The following is an 18,705-nucleotide window of genomic DNA, read 5'->3' on the forward strand; positions in this document are numbered from 1 at the left end:
ACTTTTTGGTGGGGGTTATTAAAAGATGAAGAATATATCGAACCTATCAAAGAATGGAGAAAGGGGTACTGGGAAATTAATAGAGATAGCACTTCTTCGATTGTAACCTGGGATGCCTTCAAGGTGGGTATCAGTGGTGAGACACTGAGCTATAGTTTATATAGACAAAGGCAGGAGCAATTGAGATCTAATTACCTGGCTAAGGCAGTAGTGGACGCTGAGGAGGAATTGACCCAAGCAACTACCTTGAGGGCACCCCTGGATCAGGTTCTTCTTAAATTTGCACACGCAAAAGCAGAAGCTGAGGAGAGTATAGCTAGTAAGGCAGCCTCTACTTACTTCGCAAGAAGGGAGCAATGCCATGAATTAAGTGAGCAAGTCGGGCATATATTAGCGGTCCGAACAAGGCAGAAAGTGGCTTTAGGGGAGGTTAAAGAGATTTCGGATGGTAAGGGAGGGATTTTCACAGATCCAGATGGGATCCGGGAGGTTTTCAGGCAGCTTTATGCTATGTTATTCAATGAAGATCAATCAAAGGACCTCTCGGAAATACAAGAGTATCTTAGGGATGTCCGAAATTTACCCCTATCTGAGGAACATAGGGAGGAGTTGGATGCGCCACTGGCTCCTGAAGAGATTTTGGCTGCTCTAAATAGTCTCCCTTCGGATAAAGCCGCGGGACCGGACCAGATCCCTGTTTAACTTTATAAAATCTTCCTGAGCGCGATCTCTCTGGATTTAATAGATACAGTACAGCAGGCTCAGATAGGAACCTCTGTTCTGAACTTGTGGGCTGGCGCAGACATAGTAGTTATTCCGAAGAAGGGGAAACCAGCAGGAGAACCGGGGTCCTATAGACCAATAACCTTGATGAACTTCAATGCCAAGATTTTTTCGAAGGCAATGGCTCATAGGCTCTGTAAAGTTATATGCAGACTCGTTAGCCCCACTCAGCATGGGTTTATCCTAGGAAGAGGCTCTACACAACATTTGAGGAGGGTTATTACTCTCTTTGATGCCATGGATGTCCCAGGGGACCCAATGGCATTAATGTTATTGGACGCCGAAATGGCATTTTATCGGGTCTCCTGGGACTATCTTTGGTCGACTTTAGCATGGTCTGGCATCGGAGAGGGATTTATTAAGGCTATCCAGGCTTTATATACAGCTCCCATAGCTCGAATTCGCATAAATGGGGGATATACGCCGTCCTTACAAATTAAGTGGGGCATGAGACAGGGCTGTCCATGCTCGCCATTGCTTTCGAGCTTCATATCGACCCCTTATTGCGTAAGGTTGAAGCAAATACAAAGATACTTCCTATAAAAGCTCAAGGTATAGAGTGTAAAATATTGGCATACACGAACGGCGTCGCCATCGTTACCCCAAGACCTGCTGATGGTATAGCTGAGGTGGAGGTGAAGGCTTTGTCTTTTGGTCACGTGTCAGGATATGCCCTAAATAGACCTAAGACACAGATAATTAAGAACGAGGGGGTGGTGTGTAATGATACACGAGTGGTGGACCCTGCGGTGTACCTTGGAATTAATATCTCGGCGGACTTGGATAGAATTGTGAACAAGAATATTGAACCCATAGTGGCTAAAGCTAAATACGAATTGGATAGGATGCATAATCTTCACTTATCTATAGTAGGGCACTGCAACATAGTTAAAATGCGTTTACTACCTAAGTTCCTCTACATCTTCAGAGCTATTCCACTTACATTTGAGGGTAAATGGTTTACGTTGCTAGATCAGATGATTAATAGGTTCATATGGGCTCAGGGGAAAACTAGAAGTGCTCTATGTTATATGACACTGCCTAGGGATAGAGGGGGTTGGGCCGGCCCTGATTTTAAACTGTATTATTGGGCGGTATGACTGGGTTGCTAGGAGGAGAGTCGCCTGACCCGGAGGTCAAACTAGGCTCCTTAGATATTTTTTTGTTATTGCTTGGTGGGGAGGCAGATAACTGTTTTTTTAAGTATACATATCCTAGTTACTTTAAAAGAACTAAGTTTAAGACACAGGTTAAAGGTTAAAAATCTAAGTGGCAGAATGAGTCTCTACCAAATTATCAAAGTAACCAGCTTACGACAAGTCTCCGGCTGGCGGGAACTATATTGATAGGCTGCATCTAATCAGCGCCTGTAACATCCCATCAACAAAGAGAATACTCGGGCAACAAACTGAATCACTATCAACTTTTGCTGTATTTTCATTATTGCTTAGTTTATGTGGCTACTCCAGAAGAAGGCGCTGGTTCGCCGAAACGCGCGTAGAGACTCATTCTGCCACTTAGATTTTTAACCTTTTTAAATCTTTGTTTACATAAAATGTTATGAATGTATGAATTCTATTGATATTGTATGATATATGATTCAAATTGTGTTCATTTGTCTCTCTTTTTTTAACTACATTTGTGCCATTGGTTTTCTAAAATGTTTAAAAATTTATAATAAAATATGTATTTTTGTAATAATCTGTAGCCAATTGTCCTTATATATACTACATTGCTGTATGTCTCAAAACACTAGTTGCCTAGGTTGTTTTTTGTCGAAAACCCATTTAAAGTTGTTGCATAGGGCTATAGAATCTTTTTTAGAGAAATCTCTGGGAATTAAGATTTCTCTTACACCGTCTATAATACTATTAGGGGTGAATAGTGAGGATATGCATGCCTCCTCAGGATATTTTATTTTCATGGCTATGTCGGTCCTTCGTATATGTATTGCATCAGCATGGCTAGATAAAGTCCCACCAACATTTCACCAGTGGTTGGCTAGATTGCTCTCTGTATACAACTTAGAGAAAGGGTGTATGCAAGGAAGGGCAAAAGGGGGAAAAGATTGGGTTTATGAATATGGGAACCATATCTACCTAAAAGAGAAAATAAGAGTAGGTCCCTTTTTTTTTTTGCTCATCTCCCTGTTATTCTTTTTCTTTTTTTCTGTATTAGGCGATGTTTATTATAGACTATGCATATTTTCCTTATGTATCCTTCTCAATTGATCTACTGTTTTCCTTTTATGTTTATTTCTGTATATTGCTGTGCCCGGTAAAATTTTAAATCTAATAAAAATATCTAAAAAATAAAAGGTTTTATATAGCGCTGGCTGGACCCAGGAGTATCAGAGCGCTTTACAAGTTATATCAAACACTCAGATTGAAATACAGCATTGGTACTTATGACACAATAAGATAAACAATTTGCACATGTAGCGCATAATTTAAATGGAGCAGAACATAAAAGATCAAGGATTAAACAACAGATCAAAGAAAATAGAGTGGGAGTGATAGGATGGGATAGAACTACATAAGGCAGAGTGGGAGTTGAAGGCCAGTGACCAAGTAAATTAAGAGTTCCAGTATTTGTTAAGAAGGAGCAGCTTGACCTCTTTTTTGAAGCAGAGGTAGGAGGGATTACAGCGTAGCTCTTTAGGGAGAGCATTCCAGCCAGAAGGTGCATTTCCAGAGAAAGGTCGAGATTGTGTAGTTTTCTTTTTTAGCAGAGGAGGGACAAGGTTAAGAGCGTTAGTGCTCCTCAGTGCTCTGGTGCAGCCCGCTTTGTGGAGTTTTTCGTGAGGTAAGATGGAGTATTTTGATGGAGGGTTTTGTGGGTGATGCAGGCAGTTTTTTAGGCAGATCTGCCTTCAATCGGGAGCCATTTGAGGTCCTTGAGAACGGGGGGATTCAGTTGAATCATTTGCAGCCAGTGATCAGGCTAGAAGCAAGGTTAAGAATGGATTTGATAGGGGCAAGGTGGACTCTCGAAGTTCCTGTGAGGGTGGCATTACCGCAGTTAATTCTTGATAGGACCAACGATTGCACAACCGTTTTAAAGTCATTGGTTGGAATGAAGGGTTTGATTTTTTGAGGTGCTGGAGTACAAAGAGAGCACCTTTGGCTGAGTTTTTTATGTGGGGGGTAAGGCTGAGGTTCTGATCAATGCTGATGCCGAGGGATTTGACAGAGTTAGAGATGGAGAGAGAGCAGGTGAGGGCTTTGATGTCAGAGATCCTGAGATGAATGGGGAGGAGGTTGTTTTGGGGAGAGAGTAAAATGATTTCTGTTTTTTTAGGGTTAAGTTTGAGGTGGTTTTGATGGAACCATAGTTGGATCTTAGTCAAGGCATTGTTGAGATATAGGATATCAGCATGAGATTTAATAGTATAGTAAAGTTGGGTGTCGTTGGCATAGAGGTGGTAACCAATTTTAGCATGTTTGAGGATGAGGGTAAGGCATTCCATGAAGAGGTTGAATAGGGTGGGAGTGAGAATGGAGCCCTGGGGGACGCCCATAGTGACAGGTAGAGGTTTGGAAAGGCAATTGCTGATTTTAATTTGTTATTTCCTGTGTACGAAAAAGGAAGTGAACCACTTAAGAACAGTTCCGTCAAAGCCAAAATGTTTTTGAGTATGTTGAGCAGGGCAGCATGGTTAACAGTATCAAAGGCAGTGGAAAGGCCAAGAAGAATGAAAAGGGAGGCTTCACCTTTGTCTAGGGAGCGATGGATGTCGTCAGTGATGTTGAGCATGGCTGTTTCAGTGCTACAGCCCTTTTGAAAATCTGATTGGAAGTTGTCTAAGAGGTTGAATGACTTGATGTGATTGTCCAGCTGGCGCAGGGTGCATTTTTCTAGGGCCTTGGATAAGAACGGAGGGTTAGAGATAGGGCGTAGGTTCTTTGTCAGTTGGGTAGGCTGTAGCGTTTTTAATGATGGGGTAATTTGGCCTAGTTGGAGGGATGCAGGAACCATACAAGAGGAAAGGGAGGAGTTGATGATGGAGGTCCAATATGGGGCGATGATGTGTTTTAGATCTTGAACTAGATGGGATGGGATTTTTGGTATGTGAGGATGGTTTCAACTTGGAGATGATGCTAAAGATATCCTTTTCTGAGACAGGACTAAAGTTAATCCAGAAAGCAATGTTCTTTCACTGGGGGACAGTGTGGTGGGGTCCCGCATGGTTGACAGTGTTGGAGAGTTGAGCAGAGTCCGAGGGGGGGAAAGGAGTGGCAGGAGATACGGGGAGAAAGTCAGGGAGGGGAGGTAAGTTATGTGAGGGGATAGAACGGGGAAGTATTGGTCAATCTTTGTGATTTTGTCTAAGAAGAAGCTACCGATTTCCTCACATCTTTCAACCGAAGCTGGAAGATTAGGAGGGGGCAGAAGTAGTTTGGTTTTTAATAATGTTAAATAGTTCTCTCGGTCGATTTTTGCCTGGTCAAGTTGTGAACGGAAGAGGGATGCTTTTTCATTAAAAATATGTTTTTATAGATGGACCTAGCGGCTCTGAGGAAGGTAAGATTAGAGGGGGAGCGTTGTTGCCTCCAAGTGCGTTCGGTTTGTCTGAGGGCTTGCCTCTCATTGTTAAGGTCGGCCTTGAACCAGGGTTTAGGTGGCTTGCTTTTTTGTAGTTGGGGCAATTTGGTCAAGGACCTCAGCGATGGATCTGTTGTAATGATCCGTAAGGTCATTAGTGCTGCGGGGGAGAGTAGTAAGTCGTAGGAGGGCTTTTATTTTAGTCTCCAGCTCGCCCGGGGGGGATATTGTGAAGATTTCTGGTTAGTTTCATTTATTTTGTTGTATTAGAGGAGGCGGGGGCATGGAGCTGTTAGTCATGAAGAGGATGAGGTGGTGATCGGACCAGTCAATGGGTATAATGTTGGAGAGATTAGCCAGGTCTTTGCTGGTGATGACAGCATCAAGGGTGGCACCTTTGTCGTGTTTTGGAGAATTGCAAAGTTGCTTCAAGTTGCTGATATCAAGTAGGTCATTAATAAGGTTGATCAAGGGGTCGTCAGTTTTATTCCAGGGGAGGTCACTAGAGTTGGTAACCGCTGATTGAATAAGAAGATTGGGTATTTCTTCGACAAAGGAGAGAGGGTCGCCCGGAGGATGGTAAATAGTATGTAAATGAATCAGGGGCGAGCCCTGAACAGTGAGTTCAGCACTCAGATATTCAAAAGTAGTCAGGTCAGGGTGTGGGACAGGTGTGAGTAGAAGTTCATCTTTATAAATTATGGTGAGGCCCCCACCAATTTTAAAAAGCCTGTCTTTTCTGAGGATGGTGTAACCTGGGGGTGTGAGCAGATCAAGGATTGATGCGGAGTGGTCATTGAGCCATGTTTCGGTCAGAAATGCGATGTCAATGCTATCACTGAGAATGCAGTTGAGGGGTTTGGGGTTGGTCCTTTTAGTGGGGGAGCAGGAGTGGATAGTGTTGAGTTGTTGCGGAGGTCTGGGCGATGTAGGGGAGGACGGGGTCCTACTTGTTCCTAGGATCACAGGGATAGAAGAATGACGTGGGAGAGAATGTATGGTTGGTGTGGAGGTGAGGTGGTTTAGATTGAAGCCAGGAAGAACAGTGGGGGGGGAGATGGTTTGAGAATTGGGGTGGTATGCTAGGGCATTTATTGCAGGGCGACTCGGGTGAGAAGTTTTCGAAAGGGGGAGTAGCCCCTCAGATGCAGGGTGCAGGGTACCTAGGTAAGCTGTCCAGGGGATAGGTGTGACTGGAAGGATTCTTTGAGGCGAAGTCAGTTGCATGGCAGGAAGCTGAATGGCAGTTGACCAGCATGCAGTTAAGGGGTTTAGGGTCAATCATTTTTGTGGAGGAACAGTGGGTAGTGGGGAGGTCTGGATGAAGCAGGGGAGGACGGGGTCCTACTTGTTCCAAGGATCACAGGAATAGATGAGTGAGGAGGGAGAGACTTTGTGGTCGACGTGGAGGCGAGGTGGTTTAAATTGTGGCCAGGGAGAGCAGGGGGGTGATATGGTTCGAGAAGAGGGGTGGTACATTAGAGCATTTACTGCTGGGCGGATCGGGTGAGGTGATTTGGATAGGGGGAGTAGCCCCATGGCTGTGGGGTAAACCGTTCGTAGGTAAGAGGTCCTGGGGGTAGGCATGACTGGAAAGATTCTTTGTGGCGAGGGAGTGTAAACCGAGGGAGGAGAGTTCTAACACGATGGTTGAGAGGTGGAGTTCTATATTTAGGAGAGACTGAGTAGGAAGAGTGATGGGGAGTGAGGATAGGAGATCAAGTGGGTGGAGAGAATGGTCCCAGTCAGTCAGAAGCATTGGATTGGGGTGTGAGAACGGTGGGAAACCAGGTGGAGGGGAGTTAAGGTTGCAAGGAGGCAGTGGTGAAGGAGGGTGTGAGATGGTCATCCCAGGAGTCCATTGGCATAAATGAGAGAAGAGGGGGGCATTAGGGGGGTGCTGGGGGCTGTTAGCTAGGTAATGGGTGGGATGGGTGGCGGGAGACAAGATTGAAGTTATTATTGGAGCTGTCGGGGAGTCAAAGGTGTGAGTTAAAAGCCGATGGGGGAGTATTAAGGTGGCAGTGGGAGAAGTAGTAAGGCTGCTAGGAGAGAAGGTGAAAGGGGAAATTTGTGCAGCTGTTGGGGTGCCGGGGGCAAGGGAGCCAGACGAGAGAGGGTTTGGAAGGTCGAGGGGGTTGTAGGAAGAACAGGAGAGGGGAAGTTGTTGATACGGTTGTGGGAAGATATGTCTGTGATTCTGGAGTTTCAATGTCTATTAGTGAGTCTGGGTCCAGCTTGGTTGGGGTAAGGGAGAGAGGGGGCAAGGGGGTCACTTGTGTTTGGGGGGGAGAAAGGTTAGTGGATGAAGTAGGTGGTAGGTTATGGAATAATGACCTGAAGTGGTGTTCAAAAATGGTGAGGTGATTCTCGGAAGCTTGAATGAGGATATCTTCTGATTTGAAAATAGAAATGTCCCCCTTATTCCCTGGTGAAAGGAGTGGTGGAAAGTTTCAGACCGTAAGGGATTTTGAGGGAATTTGTGATAATAAGGTGGCTGAGAAAGATACTTTTCCATTTAGATGGGCGTTTAGTGAAGAAGATGTAGTTAGTTTTAAAGATGGAAAAAGGCTAAGATAGTTGTGCACAAATAAGATTTCTTGATGGCGAATAAGAAGTTTGTGTTTGAAGTTTTTCCTGCCATTTTTGGGAAGGTTAGCGGGGTAAAGGATAGACCAAGAGTTGGGTCCATGTTTAGTGATGTGTGAGTCCTGTAAAAGTGAGAAATGTGGAGGGATGGCATGATGGGTCAGTGTTAGTGGCTAGGTGGAGAGGGGAGGACTAAGGGGGTAGATAGGGGTAGAGCATGATTTGGGCAAGGAATATGAGAGATGGGGGAATTCAGGGGGAGGGGGGTTCTAGGGGGAGGTAGTGGGCAGGGTTAGTGTTATGAGAAGTGGTAGAAAGGGAGGTAGTGCTATTCAGGAGAGAAATTAATGGAAAGTAGTAGGGGGAAGTGGTGGGGTGAGAACGAGATAGAAAAAGATCTGTGAGCACTAGTGGTAAGCAAATCAAAGAGGAGCAGGGGATGAAGACAACGGTGCATCAGTGCGCGTTAATCAAAAGATAAGCTAGGAAACATTGAGAAAGATTAAAATGTAAAATTAAAATTGTAACCAGTCGAGATCAATGAAGTGGGGGAGTCTAAAAAGAGTACACATAGAGCAGAGGTAGATAGCAAGACTAATATCAAAGTACGAAAACCGCAATGAGGTGAACCATTAGGATTACACCTAGACTAAATAATAACTAAAATAAAAAGATAGTTATCACAGTTCACATTACGTTTCGGGTGGCATTAACAATCCAGGGATACAAATAGCAAGATGAGAGGGAATGTCTGAAACGAGGTTTAGCATCACCCCTAATGGAGTGGGGTTGATTGAGGATGTCTTGCAGGAGAAATATAACAGTGTAATCCCTGCTTAGTAGCTGTGAGCTGGAGATGATTAGTGTGCCATCAGGTCATCTTCTTGATGACGTTATTTCCCCTGCTGGTGACACTTTCTTTAGATTATCTGGACCACCTAAAGCAGAAAGTTACTGGGTTACATCCATCCAGATTAGGCCTTCAGGCACCCAGTGGCACCTTCACACGTGCAGGATCACTATTCCTCATAGGCAAAAGACTGTGACACTGGAAGCTGGCATGCTTCCCACTTGGAGAAATGTTTCAGTGTTGGTGCAAGCTGCAGTTGCAGACACACCATCCAGTGCCATTCACTAAAGTGCATGTAGCTCACCATTGCACATGCCCTACCTCTTCTCACTACTGCACTCTTCCCCCGGGGAGTACTCTAATGTAGCGACAGACATGCACAACCTTGGCAAGTAGCCTTTCAAATGCCAAGCCGAGTAACAGTAACCTATACACACGGTCCCTACCATGGCAAACTTGTGGCATGTTTGAAGAGATGCATCGGTGAGTGCCACAACCAGTGCTGCAGGTCCATGGAGGAGCATTTGAGTTACATGCCCTAGGTCTATGTCTAACCCCTAGAGAAGGGACGAAGTGCTAACTGAAATCAGCCAATCATATATACTCCAATCACCAGCATGTATATGATAAGCACAATGCGTTGGCACTGAATGGCAGTGTCAAAAGAGCTCAATGTCCTGAGGCTAGCATATAGATCAGCGGAAAACCAGGAAGGACAAAAGAAAAATGTCTAAGGAAAACACCCTAAGAAGGGCCATTTCCGACAGTTATCTATCAGTGGCACTATCCTTCTGGTTGCTTTGCAATGTAGCCTTAGGCATTGTATGTTTTCTTCTATTTCACCCCAAAACTGAAAAGCTACTTCAAAAAGAGGTTCATGCTCTGTATTTTGTCTGTGGAAATAATATTTGGGCTGTACTCATGTTTTCGTCCATTTTCACAACAAGTTGGATATAGACTAGTCAAAATTGGGGATGGTGTGTCACTACCTTGAATAATACAACTGTTCAGTCACAGTAAGCTAATTACCACTGATCAATTCTAAGTGATTTATGTTGCTCTCCCTAAAGGAGTTCTCATTGTAGGTTCTTATCATGTGCCATTTTTTAGTGTTAAAAAGTGTAGTGTACCTTCTTTGTTTATGAGAGTTTCCATGTTTTAGGACTTGTGGTTGTGCACTGCTGGCCAATAGCTGGCGGTGCAGCAGTGGCAGCAGCTGCAGCCTTAGTGGTGTCTACTCTTTGCCTGAAGCCTACCACATCCTTAATGGCCTTTGACCTACCTCTCCAGTATCACCTACTGGTGGCACTTGTCTTCTGGGCAGCAACACTGACCTCCTCCATGGCCATGCTGCATATTGAAATGTTTGTCCATTTTCCTCTTTTTCTTCTTCCCAGAATTCCTTGAAGATTGCCAATGGAAGGTGCTGTCTATTTTAGTCTTGCAAAGCACAATGGGAAACTTTATTGTAATTTTATTGTTTTCTATCCAATTAAAGATTGAGGTTCTAGAAGATTCTTTTTTTTTGGCCGCATACATGCCATCAGAAGAAGATTGCTCTAGATGGGATCTCTCTGTGCTTTACACACAAACAGAATTGGTTTCCACCCCCGGATATGTGTGCGGCCAGAGGTAGGCTGTCTCCTTGTCCAACTCCCATTTACCTCGATGGACCCACACATGTACCAGAGAGGACCGGACCACAAACCTCTGGCATAATCATTGGACCGTGGTTATTCCCTCAACCAGGCCTCTAGTGCCGACCAGATTTTATTAGCACTTGCTCCGCCACTGGCCATATCTGACTGGCTGATCATCATGATGTTTTTTAAACAATCAGCGAATCTAGGAGGGGCAACCGACTTCCATTCTCTGCAGATTTCCCTTCTAGCGATAACTATCACATAGACCAAGAATTATGAGGCTGCATTGTTCATAAGATAGCCCGGTGGCAGTTCAAGATTTACTTTGCCTAGCCTGGGACCATCCTTCAAAGATTTTTTGCTGTCAGGACTTTTCCTTTTTGGGGCTTTTTCATGAACATCATTGTAGCTACTTCAAGGATTTACCCTTTCTTCTTGCAGACCTAATTGGAGAAGAGAAATTAACGTACACACTCAGCTATTGACAATCATTTGTGTGTGGATGGTCTCTTTCTGAGGTGGCACAGTGTGCAAGAAGCAGTGGACTGAAATGGAGTTCTGAGCAACTTCCAGTGGTTGAGACTTTTTCAAGCATCTTCATCTTTCACCTTTGTGTTTTTTCTTGGATTGCTTGTTTTCCCCATTCATAAGGGACCTCGCCTAGCAGCTTAGACTGACCTGTTCATAATGGGGCAGGACTAAGGTTGAGTTAATGTGTGTATGACTGGTCCTTAATAGAAGTGGCATAGCAACCAAGGTCAAAAAATGTTGACCAGAATTCACCCTAAGGGATTCCACTGGCTGAGATGTTTCTAGCATCCACCAATCTAGTTTTTGTTTTTTTTGTCCGCATCTACCACATCCGTTGGATTCCCCTATGGTCTTTGCAAAACAAAATTGAAACATCACATTTGACTTCATACCTCTGTGTGCATTTGACACATGTGCTCCTGAATGACCATTTCCAGGGTTAATGCTCTCTCGATTACCTGAGGTACTTCACCGGAATGTTTGCCTGTATTCTCCATTTACATGACATTGTGTTTATGAGCAGAGCATATATGTTAGATTTTCTGCCTGCTTTGGAAAAAAAGATATTAAAGAGAGAGGTGCTATTGTGCATGTTTTATATCATTGTTTATTGTTGATAAGTGCTAAAAACATGGAAGCATATACTCAAGGGGGCTTATCTCCGCTTTTTTGGCTTTAAAAGCCAAGAAAGCGGAGATAAAATTATCTCCCTATTACCTAGCTGTTGATAATATCCGTTAGCGACAGCTAGTAGGAGAAAGTGGCCATCTTGGGCCCCACTTTGCATGTCAGTGATATTTATCACTAATGACATGCAAAGTGGGCGTGCCAAGATGTTAGCGACTGGAAACAGTCGCTAACATCGCTATCTCCTATTACCAACTTTTGGAGATATTCGCGCTAAGCACGAATATCTCCAAAAGCTAACACCTGCCCTGAGCAGTTCTTAGCCATATTATTCAATGGGAGGTGGATAACATGGCTAAGAGCATTAGCTCATTAATGCATGAATATCGCTGACTTTTCAGCGATATGCATGCATTGCGGCCGATTTTTATCGCATTTGCAATAAACCTTGGTAATACCAAGGTTTATCTGCGATAAAAATCGCCGCAGCTCGGCGATAATTTTGTCACGCTAACCAAGCAATAGCGATAATTATCGCTATTGCTTGGTAATATGCCCCATGATCTCTCAGTGTCCAGTTCTTGGTTACAGATACACATTGTTGAAGAGAGAGCTGCCACCAGTGCGTAATGTGCATAAATATGTGTCTGGGTCCTCGTCTGGAGGCCACTGCAGCTTGCAGCATACATTGCCACTGCCAGCACTGCCAATGATAGTACAAACACAACTACTAATCATCACTCCTACAAGTGTGACAATTTCATGCCCACAAAGCTATAAGAAAGTTTTGGACAGTAGTCAATAGTCTTTTTTAATGTATATTGAAATAATAATAAACTCTTACTGTGGTAATCTTTAAACTAGCCAGGCAGCACCATTTTGTGACAGACTGTCACAAGCACCGGTTTTCGCAATTAAGTGACGGTGCCGAGCACCGGAAACCTCTGGCTCAAATTAAGCACTAGTTGCCACCCACATATTCTCAGATACAGCCAGTAAACATCCTTGGAAAGCTATGGAGAAGCACCGTCTATGCACCAAAAGACCCAAGCAGAGCAGCAGAGCTAGTTGGAGTAAGAAGCCACTGATGACATAATTCAAAAAGATTGTTTCTAATGTAAAACCATGTTAAGTGACATTTTGCAGAATTAATTCAAGGATAGGCATAAGCATGCCTTCTTTTCTCTTAAGTATTATTTTTTCAGGTATGTTTGTTAGACAACATTTGTCATTATCACAGAAAGAGGGTTCAGAAAGTATATTTACAGAGAGTTTAATATTTGTAGATAGTACTATCTTGTAATACATGTAGGTGATGATCCACAAAACGTAGTTGGCTTAGTATAGTGGTCCACGCAAAATTCCAGAGTCCATCATGACCCGCGTTCCTCCATTGAAATGCACGGGCATGAATACTACAAACAATATGCCTCCATCTCAACTATTGGCTGTGAGGTAAAATATTGAATAAAGAATATTTTGGGCTAATAATATCATTGGCTTTATTATCGCAGGTGAGAATTTAATTTTTATACGTGTTTTTTATATCATTGTAGGTAATACTGTGGTTTAAAATATTGGTTTCTATAATATTGCTGTTGTATGCTATGTTTTTGCACACATTTTTCATATTTTTTTATAATTAGCTTAAATGTTTAGTTACAGGGTTAGTGGGATATAGGGAAATAGGGTGGGGAGTATTTTTTTAATTGTGTTTAAAAATGTATGGAGTTTGTTATTTTTTAAATACATTTACATTTTAATATAGTTTTATATTTTGACATGTTATTCTATTTTGGTGAAATGAAATGGAATACCTGTATTAGTAAAGCGCACAGCTACCTCCGAAGTGGTGTCCAGCGCTGGGGGCCATCGGGATTTAAGCGAGCTATTGCCCAGTGTCACATGGTGCTGGGCTAATCTGACTCCGGTGCCGGGGATCGAACTGTGAACTCTGTGGTCCGGAGCCAGGCACCCTGGCCACTGTGCCACACCTCTTCCACGGGAAACAAAAGGAAATGTTTTCGAAGTGGACTGTGTAGTATTGGTGGATGTGGCCGGTCAGTTTTCAATACTATTTGTTATTTATTATATTTATACATATTTAAATTAGATGGTTTTTGAAAAATATTTTCAACTATTGTGTTTTAATTAATTTGTAATTACTTTAATTAAATATCTATATTTTTAATTAATTTTGTTTTTAAAATTCTATCAAATTAAAATATGTTGATATTATTTCTTCATTTCACATTAACATTATTTAATTTTCTATTCATATTAGTATATTATGGAAATTTTAAATATAGTAAAGTTAATATTTCTTTAGATTTCTTTCATAATGTGTTTCCTTATTGTAAGTGGGCCACGGAACAACTCGGCCACATCTAACCTTTTGGATGGCACATCCTAGGAACACTAAGGCCCCCATTAGGATGGCGGGCGGACTTTGCCCAGCCGCCATCCTCGCGGTACTAGGGACTGCCCGCCATAAGGGCGGGGGTCCCGTTGGCAGCATTAGGATGCGCCCACCACAGTGGCGGGCGCATCCTGCATTCCTACCATTGTGGCGGGCGGTGCACTCAGCACCGCCCGCCACAATGGCAGGAAAGCATGCTGTGCACTTCTATGCACAGCATGTCAGGCACCGTGCGGTGCGTGCCATGCTGTGCCTGGAACTGCTGGGTGTTACCTTAGGTACCCCTCATGTGCACCCCCCACTCCCTGGAGTCCCTGGGAGCCCACAACAGGCCCCCGCAGGGATTCTCTGCATGCCTTTCCATGGCGGCCCATTCGATTTTGCCCATCATAATAAGGGTGGCAGTGTCTGATAGACACCGCCACCATATTATACCTTTTCCGCCCCGTTCTCCTTGCGACCGGGGCGGAAAAGCGGCGGACAGTCTTTCCGTCCGTTCGGGGGGTTTTAGAGCAAGGATGGCGGGCGGTTTGCCCCCACCAGGCCGGAGGTGGCTCCCGCCAGACTGGCAGCAGCAATCCGCCCGCCATCCTAATGGGCCCCTTTATACCCCTTTGTCTCACTGTCAAGAAGAAGTGCACAGAGGCCAAATGCCAGGTTATTCACAGTCAAATGATCTAGGACACAGCCAGCAAGCTCCAAATAGTTTGTACAAAAAATGCTCACTTTCTAAAAGTGCAGTTTTCAAACTTCTGACTTAAAATCCGACTTTACCATTAAACTGGATTTTAAATTACAATTCATTTGAGTACAATCTTGACAATCCTATCTGTTCCCAATCAAATTTTAGCCCTTATTAAATGTAAATAGGCAACCCAATATAATCCAATTTAAGAGATAGGCCTTGCAGGAGTAAAAAACAAATGTATGAGTTTTTGAGTACCAGGACATGTAAAACTTTAAAAACACATGTCCTACTTTTTAAATACAATGCAGCCCTGCACTATTGACTATTTAGGGCATACATTAGAGGAGTTATATGTTTTAAATAGGAATGGGTGTAACTTGCAAAGTTTTACTATGCAGAATGTTTCAGAGTTACATAAAACTCCACGAGATTCTGCGGAGTTCCCCACCCTTAGAAATGATTTACATCCTCCTTGCCACTGAGACAACACTGTAATTATTCTCTGCAGCTGAAAGCAGCAGCCTCTGCTGAGGTGATCACCCTCCATTCAGACCTGATTATATGTTCTGTTTCTCTTCAGAGCCCTCATAAATGACACAGGGGGACAGGTTTATTGTCCATTTGCATATCCTTGCTTAACACAACGTGCGCCTAAAAGTAGCACATTAGTAATAAGATAATAGGTAAACAGACATAATATCGATTCCAAAATATCGATTGGACAAAATATCGAGTGAAAAATATAGACTGGACAAAATATAGACTAGACAAAATATAGACAACAAAAATATCGAGTAATATCGACTAGAATAGCCAAAATATTGAATCAAAAATATAGACTAGACATAATATAGACTAGATAAAATATAGACAACAAAACTATCGAAAATAAGGTAAGTTATTAATATTTAATAATATTTGTGTAATATAAATCTGTAGCGGGTTGTGGGTTTATAGGGGAATAGGGTGGGAAGTAATTTAATTATAAATAAATAATTATGTAAATTTATTCTAATTGATAATTAAATAATAATTGGTAATTAATTAAAATATAATTGTTAATTAATAAAAAATGAATCATTGGTAAATAATACATTTTTAGTAATTTATTTTCTGTAGCGGGTTGTGTGTTTAGAGGGGAATAGGGGGGAAGTAATTTAATTATAAATAATTAATTATGTAAATTGAATCTAATTGTTAATTAAATAATAATTGGTAATTAATTAAAATATAATTGTTAATTAATTAAAAATGAATAATTGATAAATAATTAATTTTTTGTAATTTATTTTCTGTAGCGGGTTGTGTGTTTATAGGGGAATAGGGTGGGAAGTAATTTAATTTGAATCAAATAATTATGTAAATTAATTATATTTTTAAATTAATTATTAATTGGTAAATAATTAAAATATAATTGGTAATAAATTTTAAATAATTAATTGGGAATAGTAATTTTCACCCCTACGCTATCCAACGCTTTCCCTACTGTTGCACCCACTGGAGTTGGAATAGTAATTTTTACCCCTACGCTATCCAACGCTTTCCCTACTGTTGCACCCACTGGAGTGGGAATAGTAATTTTTACCCCTACGCTATCCAACGCTTTCCCTACTGTAGCACCCACTGGAGTGGGAATAGTAATTTTTACCCCTACGCTATCCAACGCTTTCCCTACTGTTGCACCCACTGGAGTGGGAATATTATTTTTTACCCCTACGCTATCCAACGCTTTCCCTACTGTAGCACCCACTGGAGTGGGAATAGTTATTTTTACCCCTACGCTATCCAACGCTTTCCCTACTGTTGCACTCTTTGGAGTGGGAATAGTAATTTCTACCCCTACGCTATCCAACGCTTTCCCTACTGTTGCACCCACTGGAGTGGGAATTGTAATTTTTACCCCTACGCTATCCAACGCTTTCCCTACTGTTGCACCCGCTGGAGTGGGAATAGTAATTTTTACCCCTACGCTATCCAACGCTTTCCCTACTGTAGCACCCACTGGAGTGGGAATAGTAATTTTTACCCCTACGCTATCCAACGATCTCTTTAATGTAGCGCCCACTGGAGTGGTTACATTAAATTTAAACCTTTTGCTATGCTACGGTAAATATATTCTATATGTTTTATTAATAACATGTATTTATATATATATATGTATTATTATTATTAATTTTAAAGTTAAATTAATTATGTAATAATGTTACATTTATTTAATAATTTTAACAATGTTTATATTAAATATATTTAATATTATATTAGTTTTAACTTATTTTAAAGACATAAAAAAAATCGATATTTTGACAGTCTATATTTTTAACACTCGATATTTTAAACTCGATATTTTTGTATTTACCTTAGTGAAGATAGAAAGTCGATATTATGTCCCTCGATATTTTTTCATCGATATTATGGGAACTCGATATTTTGGTAGTAGATATTATTTCAGTGATCCAAGATAATACTCTTCTTGATCCTGTCTTTTATAATATTCCTTATTTAAACGTCCAGGCTCCTCTTCCTTTGACTTGGTTTTACCACTTTCTCATTTCTATATCTATAAGTCTAGAAGGCGCTTAATCGCGGTCCCATCGCACTTTCTCTATTAAGCGCCCCTGTCATAAGCTTGATTCCAATAAATTTCATGAACTCCTTTGCACTCAGAGTCCTAAATTTCCACCCAATATTGAGGTAGCTAATAGCTCCCTCTGTGACTGGATAACACAAGTGTTAGACAGGTGTATTCCTGCTGAACTGACTCTCAGCAATAGATCTCAGGACAACCCTTGATTTGATGAGTCCCTGACACTAGCCAAGAAAAATTGTAATTTGGCCTGGAGATGCTCCTATGAGCCTGCAGCCAAATCATGCTACAGAGCAGCCATCAACAGCTCTGGATGCTTCAAAGCCTTAACATTTCTGCCATATCTTTCTGCTACCTTTGTTGGCCAAAATCACAGAATCTCATATCAATGCTATCTTAACTAATTTCCTTGGGCCTCATTTATGAGAAATGACGCATCGCTGCGTGAAAGCAGCGATGCGTCACTTCTCAGTGCGCACTCCTTGCGACATTCCTGATGTGTCATATTTAATGTATGACGCATCATGTCGCAAGGAGTTACAGATACGTCAGTATTTCTGACGTATCTGTAAGCGCAAAAGTGATGCATTGCTGGAGTGTGTCACAAAAGTGACTCAACTCCAGCACTGCGTCCTTTCACGTGGGGCAAGCCCCATGTGAAAGGGCCTGCATCAGTCTTATGCCTGCTGTGAGGCAGGCGCAAGATTTCACTGCGTCACTTCTATGACCCTTCCTTGCGTCAGTACACCCCCCTTGCATACATTATACCTGGAGCAGGTATAATGTGGCGCAGTCGTTTACAAAGTGACGCATCTACCTAGATGCGTCACTTTGTAAATATGGTGCAACGGGGCGCATTTTTTACGCCACTGTTGCGTCACAAAAAGTGACGCACCGGTGGAGTAAAAGTGACGCACAGCCTCATAAATGAGGCCCCCTGAGTCTAATTTAATACTGGGTCCATCCCAAAATGGTTTCAGACCCTAACACAGCATGGAATCCACCAGTAGCGGCTACTGGTGGGAGTGCTACCAGGCGTTGACGTGGGGCGGGGGAGGGGCAGGGTGGGGGGTAGTAAACACCTGAATACGGATGAATGCAGGTAAGTTAACAACTAAATCTATAAAACAAATTCCGTTACACGTCCTGCATTGTCAAATGCAATGCTGCGCGCACAACAAAATAAATTTACACCTCTCATAAGAGCACTCCCTCAAGTGGGAAAGTGACCCATTGTTACAGTGGAGATGCCAGAAAATGGCCCCCCAGGAAGTCACCCAGCCCCTCTCGGCCAGCAATGCCAGGGAGAGGTCCATTGAAGGCTTCTTTAGCATGACAATTACCTCACACGTTGCCTTGAGTCGTGCAGGTCACTGGATAATTCTGATGGGGTGAAGGCTGAGAACAGGTGTGGGCATACCCCCTTGCAGATTCCAGATTTCACTG

This window comes from Lissotriton vulgaris, chromosome 5, assembly GCF_964263255.1.
Source record: "Lissotriton vulgaris chromosome 5, aLisVul1.2, whole genome shotgun sequence".
In the NCBI taxonomy this organism is placed as follows: domain Eukaryota; kingdom Metazoa; phylum Chordata; class Amphibia; order Caudata; family Salamandridae; genus Lissotriton; species Lissotriton vulgaris.